The sequence below is a fragment of the Salvelinus alpinus genome, chromosome 12 (genome assembly GCF_045679555.1).
Source record: "Salvelinus alpinus chromosome 12, SLU_Salpinus.1, whole genome shotgun sequence".
In the NCBI taxonomy this organism is placed as follows: domain Eukaryota; kingdom Metazoa; phylum Chordata; class Actinopteri; order Salmoniformes; family Salmonidae; genus Salvelinus; species Salvelinus alpinus.
In genome coordinates this window covers 39,324,752-39,345,613 of record NC_092097.1, presented here as the reverse complement: position 1 = coordinate 39,345,613, position 20,862 = coordinate 39,324,752, and the positions used below count along the sequence as shown (strand labels likewise).

The window sequence follows — 20,862 nt, the reverse complement described above, 5'->3', positions numbered from 1 at the left end:
GCCGACCATTAGCTGCTAATTTACTGCTAATCTGTAGAGCAACATGACCTCGAGACAAGAGTGTCTCCCTTCACGCTGTGTGGGTTTGAGACAGTCAGGGGGTTTACCTGATAACACAGGACTGGAGACTGAAGGCTTTTTTACAGTGACGTTCTGACACAGGTGTAACATATTCTGCATGCTCTACCTCACCTTGGCCTGTGGTCAGTACCTTACTGCAGGACATACTGAAGTCCTACACCATGTTTAAAGGGAGAACGTGGAGGAGGAGGAGGGGACTATCCTCTCCTGCTGGGGGGGACTAAAGAGGAACAGGTAGAGACAGGTTGCTGGAACTACAGGAATGTGTGGTTAGGGCTGTTGTGGTGACCATATTATCACCACACCTGCAGTCAAATTCCACATTTAGTCACAGTAATTACGCTTCTAAAAGCTCTGATGCTGCTGCTGGTCATTAGTAGCCTACCAAACTTGCTAACAGGCTGGTACTCCGCACTCCATTGCCCCTATAATCACTCTGACATCAATGCAAATGTATTCTAAAATCGAATCAAAAACTTAATGAGAGCCCGTGAACTCATGTTGCACAACATTTCAATAGGCTATGCAATTGCATGAGTGATGCCTCTCCTAAAAAGAGGAGGATCCCATCAGCTTTCTATAGGCGAGGCCTATTATGTTTATTTCTCAACTTTCCTAATATTAAGCACATTGCTTTTATTTACAACAGGAGTATAGCCCACCTGGCTGGCATGAAAATAAACCACGGGGAAAAGCGTCCTCCATTCGCTATTTAAGTGCATAGATGACGGGTATTTTTTTCCGCTGCCCCTGTTTCGATAGAGGTACATGATAATGGTCCACTCTGAATCAAAACAAATTCCCCACATACATTATTTAGTATATGTAAAGACAAGATTAAGTCAAGAACTGTCTGATGGGTGACAATATTAGCCTATCACTTGTGAATTATATATGATCATTTGTGAATGATGCCCAGCATAAGAAACAATGCCTTGTTTTTTGCGACCTTTTTTAATCGTAGTCGCACACATCATGTAGCCTAGCCCATGGGCCTATGTTTTAATAAGGTTTGTATCACAACTAAAGTGCTTCTTAAAATGAAGTACATTAATCCACTTTACAAGGGGTGTGGAGCATAACTGGCATACATAAACAGCGCGTGAGTTTCAAGTTTGGGGAAGATAATTTTCACCATAAACATTCACCTTTATAATTAAAGCATTACATCCATAATTGCAATTGCGGTCACTTTTAAAGATTGGTGTTTTCCGCTAATGGAACATTCACGCTTATAGCCTACTACCATGTGAGCATTGCTGCGCTTATAATGTGAAGAAATAGCCTAATAGTTCAACATTTTAAGCTAAACATTCTGATCTGTTGCGTCAGCCATATCGTGTTTTTTTGATGCTAGTGATTGTTTTTGAGGCTAGTGCTTTTGCTGTTCGTTAGGCCTACTCATCTTGTTGGCTGACGAAAAGTAAATGTGGACAGTTTTTCCAATATCTTCAATATGCACCTCGGAATTGGATGACGCCCGCAGCTGCGTCCCCGATGTGTCTGTCTTCACTTGTAGCCTGTGAGAATGACCCGTCACGTGATGGAGCGCGTAGCACTCAGGGAGAAGGGCACAACAGCCACTGGCCACAAAAGGCATGTTTTTTTAGGGTGCGTTACGGCCACACAAAGGGGATGCCGCCGTGAAGTTCTAGGCATTATCAAGTGTGAATGAGTGACTGATGTATTGTGTACAGCCTGCACAAAAAAACAAAGCAGAGCTCATGCCTTTCAAGATGCATTTTTCAAATCATCATTAGAGTCGCATGCAGCCTTAGAATGTATTAACATTCTAAACATATAGCCCAACGTTTGTAGAACAACTACAGTTACATTAATAACTCTAAATTAAGCATATAGGAGTAACTATGTCTTTGTTAACCACTCAACACAGAATAAAGCACTCCTTCAAATCATTGGGAGAAAATATCCTTTATATTTTATTCAGATATGTTCAATTGTATTCTTCATTCTATAAAATAATGCCATGGAATTCTAAGCAAATCTTGTCTGCTAAAAGAACTAGTGTAACCCACAGCCATATGGAATAGCCAGATTAGGACCTAACAAAAGGACAACTCAGATTATGCTATTCTGTTCTTCTGAAACAGATTACATTTCTTCCTATCTTGCTTCTTCAGAACTGTCTGAAATAAATGATGGATTTATTGTGAAGGTGTAGGCTAAATTACATGAATTTATTAGACTTTTTAAAATGTAGATGTTCCAACGGTCTACATCAGTGGCTTGTAGAAGCCAGGATATTCTAAATGTGTTTATGTTAATTAACGGTCAATTACCATCAGTACGATAGTTATTTGCTTGACAATCACCGGCTGACAAAATTTCGTGACCGCCACAGCCCTATATGCGGTCGTCTCAACTTCCTTTTGCTGGAGACAGGCACTCACCCAGTAGTCCCTCTGAATACACATACACACACACAGGGGGAAAGACACACACATACTGTACACATACACAGCTGTATATCACTGGTGTAAAAGAGCAGCTCTGGTAAGAGTTGTAACAGCATGTGACTCCTCAGTGTGTGAGTTCTGTTCTCTCCTTTAAGAGGTCAACATTGACACCCTGTGGCCACACTACTGTACATGTCAGTGAGACAACATGACATAGTAAGCAGCGGACATACACAACATTGTGTGTGTGTTTCATGTAGGTCTTTTTGCCTGAAAAGGTTGTCATCACCCACTTATTCCCCAGCCACAAGCCATCATGTTGTAACAAAATAACTGTCTTCTCCTCTCCGGTGGTGCATTATTTTCGTGGCTGTTTATTTACCACCACAGACGGATGCTGGCACTAAGACCGCACCCAGTCAGCTGTATAAGGAAGTAAGCAAACAGGAAACCACTCACCCAGAAGCGGCGCTCCTAGTGGCCGGAGACTTTAATGCAGGGAAACTTATATCAGTTCTACCTCATTTCTATCAACATGTTAAATGTGCAACCAGAGGGAAAACATATTTAGATCACCTGTACTCCACACACAGAGATGCGGTCAAAGCTCTCCCTCGCCCTCCATTTGGTAAGTCTGACCATAATTCGGTAGTGCGTATGGACCAGTACATCACTGGGGCTAAGCTGCCTGCCATCCAGGACCTCTACACCAGGCGGTGTCAGAGGAAGGCCCTAAAAATTGTCAAAGACCCCAGCCACCCCAGTCATAGACTGTTCTCTCTACTACCGCATGGCAAGCGGTACCGGAGCGCCAAGTCTAGGACCAAAAGGCTTCTCAACAGTTTTTACCCCCAAGCCATAAGACTCCTGAAATGGCTACCCGGACTATTTGCATTGTGTGCCTCCCTCTTTTACGCTGCTGCTACTCTCTGTTTATCATATATGCATAGTCACTTTAACTATACATTCATGTACATACTACCTCAATTAGCCCGACTAACCAGTGCCCCTGCACATTGGCTACCCGGACTATCTGCATTGTGTTCCACCACCCACCACCCATCACCCGCCAACCCCTCTTTTACGCTGCTGCTATACCTACATGTACATACTACCTCAATCAGCCCGACTAACCGGTGCCTGTATATAGCCTTGCTACTGTTATAGCCTTGCTACTGTATATAGCCTCGTTACCTTTTTTTTTGCTTAAAAAATTGTGCTGTTGGTTAGAGCCTGTAAGTAAGCATTTCACTTTAAGGTCTACACCTGTTGTATTAGGCACGCGTGACAAATAAACTTTGATTTGATCCTCCTGGTATTCAACCGCTGCCCTGACAAAACACACACCATCTCTCTCCTCTCTCCTCCTCCTCCTCCTCTCTCCTCATCACCCCATCCTCCTCTCTCCTCCCCCTGACTCCTAATCAACATGTGGTTTAGGTCTGAGGACATTCTGAGTGTGTGGCTCTCAGGAGTCAGTAAGACAACCAGCAGTGGTCTTATATTGTCTAGCTGCAGGCTAATTCAACTGAAGTCCTGCCACCGTTTAAAGAGCAACTGTAGGCAATAAACTACTTCTCTGATTGGCATTTTCTATGTGGCATCGATATTAGTCAGAAACATTTATTCTAGTGTCACAATTGACTACAATGTGTAAATAGGTTAATTTTGGTCATAAAGTCAGTCATGTTCAAAACAGAGATTTGAGAGAGATTTATTTTATTGTATGTAAAGGAATGAAGGGTACAGTAATAGTTTTCCTTGGGTTGGGTTTATTTCAATCCTGCCCAACAGCCCACAGCTGGCAGCACCCAAGTAATCATCAATTCAGAGGACAGCTGCCCGTGAACCGATCGTGATGCCCATGGTGAATTTGGTTTGACATTCAATACCCCTATGGGGCTAGTTAGGGACCATCAATAAATTAGACAATGTACATGGGACATTATTTTAAATGCCAATAGCTCCAAATTTCAACGACTTTAAAACCTCAAACCAACAATACATTTTTGAAATTCATATAAAAATACTGAAAGCATTTAATGAGACAACTAAAAGATGTGCAACATGAAAATATTGTCCGATTTACATTGTGTAATTTCTATTTGGTCCCTAAATAGCGCCAGAGATAGGCTATCCAAAGTCAAATAAACCTTGCCACGGTTGAAGCTAATTGGCGAAAGAAGTTGGCTAGCTTGCTAGCTAGTCTAGGCTACTTCCAAACAAGATCTGGTCAGACTGTTTAAGTTATCTAGAAGGGTGAGTGACTAACTGTGTACTGTTTTGGCAGAGTGAAAGTACAAACACTTACCACCTTTGAACACACACACAAGAGACACCCACATCAAAGCACGCCTCCAAAACCCAAATCTGGTTCTCAGTCGCATTTTCTTTTTTTTTTTTTCTTTCTTTTTTTTTTTTTTAAATTTTATCCCCTTTTCTCCCCAATTTTCGTGGTATCCAATCGCTAGTAATTACTATCTTGTCTCATCGCTACAACTCCCGTACGGGCTCGGGAGAGACGAAGGTCGAAAGTCATGCGTCCTCCGAAGCACAACCCAACCAAGCCGCACTGCTTCTTAACACAGCGCGCCTCCAACCCGGAAGCCAGCCGCACCAATGTGTCGGAGGAAACACCGTGCACCCGCCCCCCTCGGTTAGCGCGCACTGCGCCCGGCCCGCCACAGGAGTCGCTGGAGCGCGATGAGACAAGGATATCCCTACCGGCCAAACCCTCCCTAGCCCGGACGACGCTAAGCCAATTGTGCGTCGCCCCACGGACCTCCCGGTCGCGGCCGGCTGCGACAGAGCCTGGGCGCGAACCCAGACTCTGGTGGCGCAGCATAGCACTGCGATGCAGTGCTCTAGACCACTGCGCCACCCGGGAGGCCCTCAGTCGCATTTTCTACTGAGGAGAATTGAAACCGAGGCTAAATCAAGAAGTTCAGCCTGCCTTTAACTGCAGCTCTTTGGTTTAGCTCTTTCCCACATCGTACCCACTTAATCTCTCCCACTTCCCCCTATCCACTCTTACCCACCTAAAGGCTTTTTCAGAGCCCTCTTTCAGGAGGTTCTATGGGAGATGTGTGAGGAGGCTAGACCTGAGCTAGGGTGCATCCCACGTCAAACCCTATTCACTTCTGACCAGGGCTCATGAGGCTCTGGAAAATAGTGCACTATGTAGGGAATAGGGTGCCATTTGGGACGCAGGCCTAAACTCAACCCTAGAGGGGTTTATATATAGAGAGATTGGGAAATGACAGGAAAGCCAGTCAATAATCACTGCACCTCTATTCTCCCCAGCTCACTGCTCGCTTTGTTTGGTTAGACCACTCAACCACTATGGGCTGAACCAGAAGGGCTTTGGATGAAAACATGGGCAGCAAGTGATGCCAAGAGCTCTTTTTACGGGGATAAAGCACAGCAATAAGTCAAGTGGTACTATCTAAAGAACAACGGCTGCTGTTCCCAATGTGGGTTTGTTGTCAGCTCCCCTCTCTAAAAGATGACTATAGAATCTGAATCTGGCTGAGCAGCAGAACATTCTTCCAGAAAATGAAGATTTTAATTGGTCTTTCAGGAGCTGGTATTGGGATATTTGGTCACTGGTGCCCTCATGTAAGGCATTCCCTCACACACACACACATACTGAAACAGGGTCACACACACACACACACACACACACACACACACACACACACACACACACACACACACACACACACACACACACACACACACACACACACACACACACACACACACACACACACACACACACACACACACACACACACACACACACACACACACACACACACACACACACACACACAAAACACAGAAGGCCTCTATTCATGGGAGCGACAAGAGCAGTATTCTTCTTCCTCTCTGTCATCCATCATCTCCCAGGTCCTAGGTCTTTGTCTGTGTGTCCAAACCTGGACAGTGGTGCCAAGCTTAGACCACCAGGCTACCCTGCTGCCCAGGCAACCTCTACCCAGTGCCAAGATCACCAGGTTGGGCATGGTCTTGTCAGTCAGCAGCCAAACCATGGAGCTCTGACAGTCCTGTGCCACCCCTCCTCACTATATGACCATGCTAGAAAGGATGGAAGTATGGCGCTTTCTACCGACAAAATCGTTTTTTATCACCAACCCTAAACCCTAACTTTATATCCTTACTGCTAACCAGCCCCTATCCCCCAATCTTAAATGAAGAACAAAAATCTCAGGATACTGCTAAACAATTCAGAAAACATAGAGATAAAAATTGACTACTCCACTTAAAACCAACTTACACCAGTAGAACAACCACTGCAATTACACTCTAGCTACGACACTGATAACACTCCCACCCAGACAAGTCCCAGACCAGCCAAATGCTCCTGAGTGGAGCAGTGGTCTAAGGCACTGCAACTCAGTGAAAGAGGTGTCACTACAGTCCCTGGTTCGAATCCAGGCTGCATCACATCCGACCGTGATTGGGAGTCCCATAGGATAGCGCACAATTGGCCCAGCGTTGTCCGGGTTTGGCTGGGGTAAGCCGTCATTGTAGATAACAATTTGTTCTTAACTGACTTGCATAGTTAAATAAAACATTAATTAAAGTCCTGGTCCTCTGGCTCTGGCTCTGGGGAGTGGTTAAGGCCATAGTGTTATTAAACAGTGGCACTGTCAGGGGGTAATCTGAGACCCCACCCTGCTTTCATCCCCTCTGTAGAGCCTCTCTCTCTAAGGATAATGGTGGCTCATGGCTAGCTGCCTCTATAGAGCCTCTCTCTCTCTAAGGATAATGGTGGCTCATGGCTAGCTGCCTCTATAGAGCCTCTCTCTCTCTCTAAGGATAATGGTGGCTCATGGCTAGCTGCCTCTATAGAGCCTCTCTCTCTCTCTAAGGATAATGGTGGCTCATGGCTAGCTGCCTCTATAGAGCCTCTCTCTCTCTCTAAGGATAATGGTGGCTCATGGCTAGCTGCCTCTATAGAGCCTCTCTCTCTCTCTAAGGATAATGGTGGCTCATGGCTAGCTGCCTCTATAGAGCCTCTCTCTCTCTCTAAGCATAATGGTGGCTCATGGCTAGCTGCCTCTATAGAGCCTCTCTCTCTCTCTCTAAGGATAATGGTGGCTCACGGCTAGCTGCCTCTATAGAGCCCCTCTCTCTCTCTCTAAGGATAATGGTGGCTCATGGCTAGCTGCTTCTATAGAGCCTCTCTCTCTCTAAGGATAATGGTGGCTCATGGCTAGCTGCCTCTATAGAGGCTCTCTCTCTCTCTAAGGATAATGGTGGCTCATGGCTAGCTGCCTCTATAGAGCCTCTCTCTCTCTCTAAGGATAATGGTGGCTCATGGCTAGCTGCCTCTATAGAGCCTCTCTCTCTCTCTAAGGATAATGGTGGCTCATGGCTAGCTGCCTCTATAGAGCCTCTCTCTCTCTCTAAGGATAATGGTGGCTCATGGCTAGCTGCCTCTATAGAGCCCCTCTCTCTCTCTAAGGATAATGGTGGCTCATGGCTAGCTGCCTCTATAGAGCCTCTCTCTCTCTCTAAGGATAATGGTGCCTCATGGCTAGCTGCCTCTATAGAGCCTCTCTCTCTCTAAGGATAATGGTGGCTCATGGCTAGCTGCCTCTATAGAGCCTCTCTCTCTCTCTAAGGATAATGGTGGCTCATGGCGAGCTGCCTCTATAGAGCCTCTCTCTCTCTAAGGATAATGGTGGCTCATGGCTAGCTGCCTCTATAGAGGCTCTCTCTCTCTCTAAGGATAATGGTGGCTCATGGCTAGCTGCCTCTATAGAGCCTCTCTCTCTCGAAGGATTATGGTGGCTCATGGCTAGCTGCCTCTATAGAGCCGCTCTCTCTCTAAGGATAATGGTGGCTCATGGCTAGCTGCCTCTATAGAGCCTCTCTCTCTCTCTAAAGATTATGGTGGCTCATGGCTAGCTGCCTCTATAGAGCCTCTCTCTCTCTCTAAGGATAATGGTGGCTCATGGCTAGCTGCCTCTATAGAGCCTCTCTCTCTCTCTAAGGATAATGGTGGCTCATGGCTAGCTGCCTCTATAGAGCCTCTCTCTCTCGAAGGATTATGGTGGCTCATGGCTAGCTGCCTCTATAGAGCCGCTCTCTCTCTAAGGATAATGGTGGCTCATGGCTATCTGCCTCTATAGAGCCTCTCTCTCTCTCTAAGGATAATGGTGGCTCATGGCTAGCTGCCTCTATAGAGCCTCTCTCTCTCTCTAAGGATAATGGTGGCTCATGGCTAGCTGCCTCTATAGAGCCTCTCTCTCTCTCTAAGGATAATGGTGGCTCATGGCTAGCTGCCTCTATAGAGCCTCTCTCTCTCTAAGGATAATGGTGGCTCATGGCTAGCTGCCTCTATAGAGGCTCTCTCTCTCTCTAAGGATAATGGTGGCTCATGGCTAGCTGCCTCTATAGAGCCTCTCTCTCTCGAAGGATTATGGTGGCTCATGGCTAGCTGCCTCTATAGAGCCGCTCTCTCTCTAAGGATAATGGTGGCTCATGGCTAGCTGCCTCTATAGAGCCTCTCTCTCTCTCTAAAGATTATGGTGGCTCATGGCTAGCTGCCTCTATAGAGCCTCTCTCTCTCTAAGGATAATGGTGGCTCATGGCTAGCTGCCTCTATAGAGCCTCTCTCTCTCTCTAAGGATAATGGTGGCTCATGGCTAGCTGCCTCTATAGAGCCTCTCTCTCTCGAAGGATTATGGTGGCTCATGGCTAGCTGCCTCTATAGAGCCGCTCTCTCTCTAAGGATAATGGTGGCTCATGACTAACTGCCTCTATAGAGCCTCTCTCTCTCTCTAAGGATAATGGTGGCTCATGGCTAGCTGCCTCTATAGAGCCTCTCTCTCTCTCTCTCTAAGGATAATGGTGGCTCATGGCTAGCTGCCTCTATAGAGCCTCTCTCTCTCTCTAAGGATAATGGTGGCTCATGGCTAGCTGCTTCTATAGAGCCTCTCTCTCTCTAAGGATAATGGTGGCTCATGGCTAGCTGCCTCTATAGAGGCTCTCTCTCTCTCTAAGGATAATGGTGGCTCATGGCTAGCTGCCTCTATAGAGCCTCTCTCTCTCTCTAAGGATAATGGTGGCTCATGGCTAGCTGCCTCTATAGAGCCTCTCTCTCTCTCTAAGGATAATAGTGGCTCATGGCTAGCTGCCTCTATAGAGCCTCTCTCTCTCTCTAAGGATAATGGTGGCTCATGGCTAGCTGCCTCTATAGAGCCTCTCTCTCTCTCTAAGGATAATGGTGGCTCATGGCTAGCTGCCTCTATAGAGCCCCTCTCTCTCTCTCTAAGGATAATGGTGGCTCATGGCTAGCTGCCTCTATAGAGCCTCTCTCTCTCTCTAAGGATAATGGTGGCTCATGGCTAGCTGCCTCTATAGAGCCTCTCTCTCTCTCTAAGGATAATGGTGGCTCATGGCTAGCTGCCTCTATAGAGCCTCTCTCTCTCTCTAAGGATAATGGTGGCTCATGGCTAGCTGCCTCTATAGAGCCTCTCTCTCTCTCTCTAAGGATAATGGTGGCTCACGGCTAGCTGCCTCTATAGAGCCCCTCTCTCTCTCTCTAAGGATAATGGTGGCTCATTGCTAGCTGCCTCTATAGAGCCTCTCTCTCTCTCTCTAAGGATAATGGTGGCTCACGGCTAGCTGCCTCTATAGAGCCCATCTCTCTCTCTCTAAGGATAATGGTGGCTCATTGCTAGCTGCCTCTATAGAGCCTCTCTCTCTCTCTCTAAGGATAATGGTGGCTCATGGCTAGCTGCCTGACGCTAATAAGCACCTTAGTATTTCCTCTCAGCCTATATATATCCAAGCAATTAGCAGGCTACACCTAACACCAAGATAGATGCAGGGGAAGTCCTCAAATGAGAGAGGAAGGGAGAGACATTTACATTACATTTAAGTCATTTAGCAGACGCTCTTATCCAGAGCGACTTACAAATTGGTGCATTCACCTTATGACATCCAGTGGAACAGCCACTTTACAATAGTGCATCTAAATCTTTTAAGGGGGGGGGGGGGGGGGGGGGGTGAGAAGGATTACTTTATCCTATCCTAGGTATTCCTTAAAGAGGTGGGGTTTCAGGTGTCTCCGGAAGGTGGTGATTGACTCCGCTGTCCTGGCGTCGTGGGGGAGTTTGTTCCACCATTGGGGGGCCAGAGCAGCGAACAGTTTTGACTGGGCTGAGCGGGAACTGTACTTCCTCAGTGGTAGGGAGGCGAGCAGGCCAGAGGTGGATGAACGCAGTGCCCTTGTTTGGGTGTAGGGCCTGATCAGAGCCTGGAGGTACTGAGGTGCCGTTCCCCTCACAGCTCCGTAGGCAAGCACCATGGTCTTGTAGCGGATGCGAGCTTCAACTGGAAGCCAGTGGAGAGAGCGGAGGAGCGGGGTGACGTGAGAGAACTTGGGAAGGTTGAACACCAGACGGGCTGCGGCGTTCTGGATGAGTTGTAGGGGTTTAATGGCACAGGCAGGGAGCCCAGCCAACAGCGAGTTGCAGTAATCCAGACGGGAGATGACAAGTGCCTGGATTAGGACCTGCGCCGCTTCCTGTGTGAGGCATTGTCGTACTCTGCGGATGTTGTAGAGCATGAACCTACAGGAACGGGCCACCTTTTTTTTTTTTTTACAGAAAAAAATTAACCCCATATAATGATGATTGCTGACTAGGAAGATTGTGGTTTTATTGGTGCATGTGGAACTTGGGGTTAGCGACCAAATGCTAATATGAAGGGTTAGCATTGGGATAAACAATTAGCTGCCTTGATAGCATCCAAATGAAAGGGACAGCATGTGGTTTGTGTGTTAGCCACCGAATCATTGTTGAGAACATTAGCGATGGAGTGTTGTTGTGCTACTGTTGCAGTGCTAGCCAGATTGGAATGAACATAACCACAGGCACACAAAACACACAACCCCCCCCCCCCCCACAGCATACACAGACATACACAGGCTTTCTCAACCAAAACCACATGTTGAACTCAGTTTCGACTGTAGTAAAACGTTTTTGATAAAAACAGCCCAGCAAGCAGCCTAGCCACCTGATAATGTGAGAGGAAAGGAGAGAGCAGACCATGGCTGTTTAAAGACCTGATGCAGTTATAGGTCCCAGACTCAGGGTAAACACTACAGTAAATCTGCATCCCAAATGGCTCCCTATTCCTAATATAGTGCCAGGGCCCTGGTACAAAGTAGGGCACTATGTAAGGAATAGGGTGCCATTTTGGGACACTACCTAAAGCAGACAAATGAGAGGGACACCTGGTACTACACTCCACACCTGCACACTGGCTGGGCCCTGTTCAATAATAATAATCACTAACCAAGCCTCCAGCATAGGACTAAAATAACACTCACACAGTCCATTGGAAAGCTTTTTGCAAACAAGATTTTTTCTGTTTGGTTAAAACTGCAATATGTAACTTTTTGGGTGACCAACTAAATTCACATAGAAATGTGAGTTATAGATCGGTCATTCTCATTGAAAGCAAGTCTAAGAAGCGGTAGATCTGTTCTATGTGCAATATTTCTATGCCTCATGTTCTTCAGTTTTGTTTTTACGTCTTTTACTTCCAGTTTTGTACACCAGCTGCAAACAGCTGAAAATACAATATTTTTGGTTATGGAAAAGAAATTTCACAGCGGTTTAGATGGTACAATGATTCTCTTCACTATACTTCCTTGTTTTGTCACATACACTGAAATTAGGCAAACTATTAGAATTTTTGCTACCAGGAAATGGCGGAGCAATTTCTGCATAGTGCACATTTAATAAATTAATGCAAATATGTGTCCTTGCAGGAAATTAGGAATGAGGTTCTTGAATTATCCAGGAAACTGGTGAACAGTTGTTTTTTACCATAAACTGAGTATTCTTGTATGTGTAGTGTATTGTTATGTGCTTTGCGTGTCTGCTATGTATGTCCTACGAAGCATAATGTGTCCTCTATGTAGTCAATTAATGTTTACATAAGGTTGTTGGGAGATAAACCTGCCTCCATACATCAATCTGATTACTACCATCACCTACCATCTAGACAGCTCATGTCTGCAATCACACCTACACACACCTGCACACACACACTTACAGTTACCCTCTCAACTCACACACACACTCACACACAGCAACTGTACCCCCACTTACACTCACACACAAACTTTCTGATGCCCATTTTGTACACATCCATCCAAATCTAAATACAGTATATACACACACGCATTCACACATACACATAAGTTCACTAGTCACACCCTACAGGCATGGTTTCATTTCTCCCTTCACATGAGCAGCACTCTGACTGCACACGGTACACAGAACACACTTCACGCACACAACACGCACACTACACGCATGCACGCACACACACCCCAGATCAGAGAGCATGGCTACAAGGAAACAACAGAACGGAGGGAGAAATCCAGAGAGATGAAAAGAAAAAGAAATGAGAAACCTTCTCTTTTCTACCTCCCTTTAATCTGTCTCAGAGCAAAAGAGAATGAAGAGCATGTGCTGTCCATACCTTGCAGTTTCCTTTCTCTCTTTTCTGTCTGTATCCCTCCTTCTCTTTGTGTTCTCCTCAGTGAGTCTGAAGTCTTCCTCTTAGTAATCTCCTACAGCGTGGAGAGGCTTGGCTGGAAGGGGGCGGAGGAGAGAGAGAGAGAGAGTCAGTCAGTCGGCAATAGAACCCGGAGAATGGAAATCTGCAGGGCAGAAGAGAAACATGAAACTACCAGTGGTCCTGAAACAATGATCCCTCTCTCCCTCCCTCTCTTTTCCCTTTCCCTCCCTTTTACCCCATTCGCTCGCTCGCTCCCATCTTCTCTCCCTTTTACCGCGCTCTCTCTCTCTGCTCTATCTTTCTCCCCTCTCTATCTCTCCCCCCTCTCCCTTTTACCTTTGTCTCTCTAATCCCCCTCATTCTACTCATCCTTTTCCTCCAATTCTTTATCTGATCATCTACTGGAACTTATGTTCATCTCTCCTCTACCTTTCACTCTGCCCTTCTTTTCTCCCTCTTTTCTTTCTCTTCTTCTCTCCTCTCATGCTCCATTCCTTTCCTTCTCATCCCCGTCTCCCCTACCTGCCTCTCTTCATCCTTGTCATGTCCTTCCATCTTCCTCACGCCTACACCCCCCCCATCCCTCCCTCCCTCTAGCTGGCTCTCTTTCCCTCGTTTCAAACTGAACCCCTCCCTTGGTCGTTTTGTCTTCCTACAGTTTTACCAATAACAATTTATAGACTTTAAAAGAGTTCTGCATTCTCCCTGGAGCCTGCCAAAATATCACCACCACTGTAGGCTCAAACCAGACTCGATATTTCACCACCAGGGTGTGTGTGTTGTATTCAGGGTTGTTAAACTGGAGGTGTTAAGGTGAGTCAGTGTTAGTCAGAGGAGGCTGATTCCAGACACGTGTGTTGAGGGCGCCCACAGGTAGAGAGAGAGAGATAGTGAAAGAGAAAGAGGTTAATGGATCACAAATATCTTGAGCTGTTTTCATATCTGACTAGACTGCTCTTCTAAAGCAGTGTTTTCAATAAAATCAACTCTGCATCCAGTTTCACTCCCGGGGAGTTGAGACAGTTTCACTCCCGAGGAGTTGAGACAGTTTCACTCCCGGGGAGTTGAGACAGTTTCACTCCCGGGGAGAGGAGACAGTTTCACTCCCGGGGAGAGGAGACAGTTTCACTCCCGGGGAGAGGAGACAGTTTCTCAAGATGTGTTTTAGAACACAACCACACACTCGTACATACATACACATTCACACAGACACACATTACATGTACACAATGTCATAAAAGAGAAATATCAGTCATACAGTTCATTCATTAGAGAACATGTTGTTCTCACGTCACAGTTGTTTTTCACTACATGATACTGTAGCTACAGTATGTTGCGGGTTGTGTGTGTGCTTGAGCGTTCACTCAGAAACTCCTTTATGTGTGTGTCTACTGACTCCACTGACTGACGGCCACAAGCCAAACTGACAACTACACAATAACAAATCTACTACAGATAGCTATGTAGTTCTATGTATGTAGTTATAACCTACACATAAACTCTGCTGTAGTTCTATGTATGTAGTTATAACCTACACATAAACTCTGCTGTAGTTCTATGTATGTAGTTATAACCTACACATAAACTCTGCTGTAGTTCTATGTATGTAGTTATAACCTACACATAAACTCTGCTGTAGTTCTATGTATGTAGTTATAACCTACACATAATCTCTGCTGTAGTTCTATGTATGTAGTTATAACCTACACATAAACTCTGCTGTAGTTCTATGTATGTAGTTATAACCTACACATAAACTCTGCTGTAGTTCTATGTATGTCGTTATAACCTACACATAAACTCTGCTGTAGTTCTATGTATGTAGTTATAGCCTACACATAATCTCTGCTGTAGTTCTATGTATGTAGTTATAACCTACACATAATCTCTGCTGTAGTTCTATGTATGTAGTTATAACCTACACATAAACTCTTCTGTAGTTCTATGTATGTAGTTATAACCTAGATATAAACTGATGCTATATAGACTTATGTTCCTGTTTTCTCTGAGAAACATTCCAAGTTGATAGATGCAATACAATTACATCCCTCACATTGCACAGCTATGCAACACCATAACAGCGTGATCAAGCCCTTTCTCCGGCCTGCAGGCCAGTGAACCTGAGAGGCTAATGGGTCAAGGGTTAAGTGATGACAGACTCCTTAATGAAAACATACTGCAGCCTGGAAAACAGGAGCTAGAACCCACACACACACATCACATGCATGCAATCGTACAGACACACTCACGTACTCACGCGCACACACAAACACAAATACCATTTCTGTTGAGATAATTCGGATTATTTCAGAGTCAGAAAGTTCATATAGATGTAGAAGTTGGAACTATCTGAGCTACATATAAATGCTGGTCAGTGTAGTAGTCAGTGTTACATTACTAGAAACTCCTGCTAGAATAGTGTAAACCCATTCACCATCACAGCTGGATGCACGGTGTAGAACGCCAGTCTTACACCAGAAGTTTACAGTCACACACACCTACACACATACACACATACACCTTCACAAGTTCACATGCAGAAGCCCTGAAGTCAATAAACTTAGCATGTGCTTTGTTCTGAACAGGCCTATTGTTCTCGTTCTCTCCCTTTCTCCCTCACTCTCCCTTCTCTCTTCCCTTGCTCTCTCTCTCTCTCTCTCTCTTTGTTCCTTCCCACTCTCCACCCCCCTCTCTTGAAGGTGTGTCAGCAAAATTGCTGCCTCAGTCTTCCCCTCCTCTCCTCCACCTCCCACTCTCCTCTCTACCTGGCTGTGGTAGACTGTAGCGAGAATATAAAGGCTCCATTCTTCACTCTTCAGATGGGGGCTAAACCATGATCACTGACACCGACACCTGGTTTGTCTCAATAGTCTATGGTGGCTTACTATCCGTGTGTCCTCTCCTGGTCTGATAGAATTGAACAGGTTCAATAACAAATCTCCAGCCTCATTGCTTTTACCTATAAAAACCTTTTTGAGGAGTGTATAGAATGTGTGTGTGAAGAGGAGAGACACGTGGGGATGTGTAGAGATTATGAACCACCCAGTACAGACATAAACACACACACACATTTACATACACACTGACAGCTGACACATATGCTATATATTTACTCTAAGTTATATCATTAACCATACACTCTTAGAAAAAAAGGTGCTATCTAGAACCAAAAATGATTCTTTGACTGAACCCTTTGAAGAAGCCTTTTTGGTTCCAGGTAGAACCGTTTTGTCAGTCTGGTTAGACTATAAACTCTCCTTCCAGACTCACATAAACATCTCCAATCAAGAGTTAAATCTAGAATTGGCTTCTTATTTCGCAACAAAGCATCCTTCACTCATGCTGCCAAACATACCCTCGTAAAACTGACCATCTTACCGATCCTCAACTTCGGCGATGTCATTTACAAAATAGCCTCCAATACCCTACCCAATAAATTGGATGCAGTCTATCACAGTGACATCCGTTTCTGTCACAAAAGCCCCATATACTACCCACAACTGTGACCTGTACGCTCTCGTTGGCTGGCCCTCGCTTCATACTTGTCACCAAACCCACTGGCTCCAGGTCATCTACAAGACCCTGCTAGGTAAAGTCCCCCCTTATCTCAGCTCGCTGGTCACCATAGCAGCACCCACCTGTAGCACGCGATCCAGCAGGTATATCTCTCTGGTCACCCCCAAAGCCAACTCCTCCTTTGGTCGTCTTTCCTTCCAGTTCTCTGCTGCCAATGACTTGAACGAACTACAAAAATCTCTGAAACCGGAAACACTTATCTCCCTCACTAGCTTTAAGCACCAGCTGTCAGAGCAGCTCACAGATTACTGCACCTGTACATAGCCCATCTATAATTTAGCCCAAACAACTACCTCTTCCTCTACTGTATTTATTTATTTTTGCTCCTTTGCACCCCATTATTTGTATTTCTACTTTGCACATTCTTCCACTGCAAATCTACCATTCCAGTGTTTTACTTGCTATTGTCACGCCCTGACCGTAGAGATCCTTTTTATGTCTCTATTTTGGTTGGTCAGGGCGTGAGTTTGGGTGGGCATTCTATGCCTGGTGTTCTATGTTGTTCTTGTTTTGTATTTCTGTGTGTTTGGCCTGGTATGGTTCTCAATCAGAGGCAGCTGTCTATCGTTGTTTCTGATTGAGAATCATATTTAGGTAGCCTGTTCCCACCTGTGTATGTGGGTGGTTGTTTTCTGTTTAGTGTATGTCACCTTGCAGATCTGTTCGTTTATTGTTTTTGTTGTTTTGTTCTAGTATTCGTATTCATTAAAAGGAATTATGAATACTTACCACGCTGCACCTTGGTCTTCTCCTTCTCCTCTATACGACGATCGTTACAGATATATTGTATTTACTTCGCCACCATGGCCTTTTTTTGCCTTATCTCACCTCATTTGCTCACATTGTGTATAGACTTATTTTTCTACAATATTATTGACTGTATGTTTATTTTACTCCATGTGTAACTCTGTGTTGTATGTGTCGAACTGCTTTGCTTTATCTTGGCCAGGTCGCAATTGTAAATGAGAACTTGTTCTCAACTTGCCTAACGGGTTAAATAAAGGTTAAATAAATTTAAACATTTTAAAAAATATTCTAAGTCAGAACCGTCCAGAGTAGTGATGCTAGTCGGGCGGGTGGGTGCGGGCAGCAATCGGTTGAAGAGCATGCATTTAGTTTTACAAGCATTTAAAAGCTGTTGGAGGCCACGGAAGGAGTGTTGTATGGCATTGAAGCTTGTTTGGAGGTTTGTTAACACAGTGTCCAAAGAAGGGCCAAATGTATACAGAATAGTGTCGTCTGCGTAGAGGTGGATCAGAGAATCACCAGCAGCAAGAGCGACATCATTGATATATACAGAGAAACGAGTCGGCCCGAGAATTTAACCCTCTGGCACCCCCATAGAAACTGCCAGAGGTCCGGACAACAGGCCCACCGATTTGACACACTGAACTCTATCTGAGAAGATGTTGGTGAACCAGGTGGGGCAGTCATTTGAGAAACCAAGGCTGTTGAGTCTGCCGATAAGAACGCGGTGATTGACAGAGTTGAAAGCATTGTCCAGGTCGATGAAGACGGCTGCATAGTACTGTCTTTTATCGATGGCAGTTATGATATCGTTTTGGACCTTGAGCGTGGCTGAGGTGCTCCCATGACCAGCTCGGAAACCAGATTGCATAGTGGAGAAGGTACGGTGGGATTCGAAATGGTCGGTGATCTATTTGTTAACTTGGCTTTCGAAGATTTTAGAAAGGCAGAGCAGGATGGATATAGATCTGTAACAATTTGGGTCTAGAGTGTCTCCCCCTTTGAAGAAGGGGATGACTGCAGCAGCTTTCCAATCTTTGGGGATCTCAGATGACACGAAAGAGAGGTTGAACAGGCTAGTAATTGGGGTTGCAACAATTTCGGCAGATATTTTTAGAAAGAGATGGTCCTGATTGTCTAGCCCAGCTGATTTGTAGGGATCCAGATTTTGCAGCTCTTTCAGCACATCAGCTGTCTGGATTTGGTTAAGATAACGACAATAATGCTGACACGGGGATGAAACTATGGAATAGACAGATATAGGGAAGGCAATCAAAAACGTGATGGAATACAGGTGAGTCTAATGAAGCGTTGATGCGCGTAACGATGGTGACAGGTGTGGGGGAGCGGGAGCAGGCGTGACATGAAGAACTACTAAAATAGTGATTTTGTTAGACAGCATATGAAGTAGCTCTATCGAGATGAGATTACTTGGAATTAAATATTCAAGTAATCAAATAAAACAAATGTAATATACACAACAACAAATATTGATGGCTAATAAGTTATAAGTAGTAATGGGCTGGTACTACTGTAATGGGACTTGTATCAATTGTTTTACACTGTGTTGTTACAGCATCCAACCCACATAATGCATAGTGCATTTGATTCAATGTTTAAAAACATAATCAAAACCAAAAACTGCAATTATTTTTTAATAATCAAACCAAAACCGAACCGACCTCAAAAAGCACTAATCGCTCAGCACTAAATACTACTATTGTAATACTTTGACTGCAATACTACTACTGCTATACTACTACTGTTGTAATGCCACTACTGTAATACTAATGTAAAACCACTTCTAAAATACTGCTACTGTACAAATATTACTGTAATACTACTGTAATACTTCTGTTGTAATATATACTACTGTAATACTACTACTGTAATACTAGTGTTGCAATACTACTACTGCTATACTACTGTTGTAATACTACTACTGCAATACTAGTGTTACAATACTACTACTGTAATACTACTGTAATACTATTACTGTAATTCTACGGTAATACTACTACTACTGTACTACTATGATGCATTGTAATATGAACTCATAGACGGAGGGAGATCATCCTGGTTCAAAGTCTACAGCCTTTCTGAAAACATACTTTAGCAAAGGCTTTTTATGCAATACTTTGGTGTGTGTGTGTGTTTGCCAAAAGTGCCAAAGAGGGCTGTGTATAAATCTACATATTAATGAGCAGGGTGTAGTTGCCAAGCAACAGTCATCACCTTGGAGAGCACACACCCACTGATAGGCACTGGGTTGGCACTACCCTGGTCAGAGCTTGTGTGTGTGTGCACGAGTGTGTGCACGCAAATGTCTATCTCTCCATCCCCATCTTACCAGAGAAACCTTCTCTATGAGATCAGGGGCATTACTAACTGAGGCCAGAGCAGTGTGATGTGTCTCTATGGAGCTGATTGACATTTACAGTACATAGATGGACAGACATGGCCTCAAACACTGGGAAAAGCTGAATCCGCCTCCTTTCCTCTCAGCCTTTCCCACGACACTAACAGAGGATGGACTGGATACAACTGGATTAAACAGCAGGCAGAAAGAGAGGGAAGGAAACAGAGAAAGAAAGAGAGAGGGAAAAGGGAGGGAGAGATGAATACAGAGAGAGAGCAAGAGAGAGCGAGAGAGAGAGAGAGAGAGAGAGAGAGAGAGAGAGAGAGAGAGAGAGAGAGAGAGAGAGAGAGAGAGAGAGAGAGAGAGAGAGTATTTAGCTTGGCAGAACAGAGGGTGAGACAGGGCAGGGAAGTCATCTGGCAGTGATGCTGTGTTGACCCCCTACGACCCAGCACTGAAAGGTCTTCTGGGGAAGATGTTTGGAACCACCATCGTGTCCTGAGAGACACACTGCCAACAGTTATCATCCTATTAATAGCTCTGTCACTCTCTCCCTCTGCCTCCCTCTATGTCCCTCTCTACTCATTCTCCTTCTCTCTCTCCCTCCCTTTATCTTTCCATGTCTCTCGGTATGATGTTTTATCCCTCTCTCCCTTTTTCCTCTATCCTCTATTCCTATTTTCTGCTCTCCCTCTCTTACCCTCACTGTGGGCCGTAGGGGAATGAGAGATGTCATGACTGATCAACCCCTCCCTCAAAAAACTAGACTTACCACTAACCCTCTCCCCTTCGAGACCTACACAGCACTGCAATATATTTTTTCAAGACTCCCAAATGCACACACAGCCACAGGCCTCTCATTTTTTTGTCATGACTAAACTTAAATTATTTCCTCTCATTAGAGTCAAAGGGTTAGCATTAGCAGGCCAGATTAGCATCCAGTCAGAAGGCTCCCTCCCAGTCAGCCAGGCCATTAGTCCCCGCCATGGGAGCTCCTCTGAGGCGATTACTGCTCTAGGCACGCAATCAGAGTAAGCCAGCAGAGGAGAGAGAGGAGAAGGAGGGGGTGATGGAGAAGGGGAGAGAGAGAGAGGAGAAGGAGGGGGT

The 20,862-nt window shown here is 45.0% G+C and overlaps 1 protein-coding gene across 1 annotated transcript in view; it reads right to left on the bottom strand.

The window, feature by feature from the left end:
• LOC139536115 (pleckstrin homology domain-containing family A member 6-like) overlaps positions 1-20,862 on the bottom strand; it is a 335,460-nt gene that overhangs the window by 246,431 nt on the left and 68,167 nt on the right. Inside the window, exon 2 of the mRNA XM_071336301.1 lies at positions 13,035-13,146. The gene's annotated coding sequence lies outside the window, so the exon portion shown is untranslated. The remainder of the gene's footprint in view (positions 1-13,034; positions 13,147-20,862) is intronic.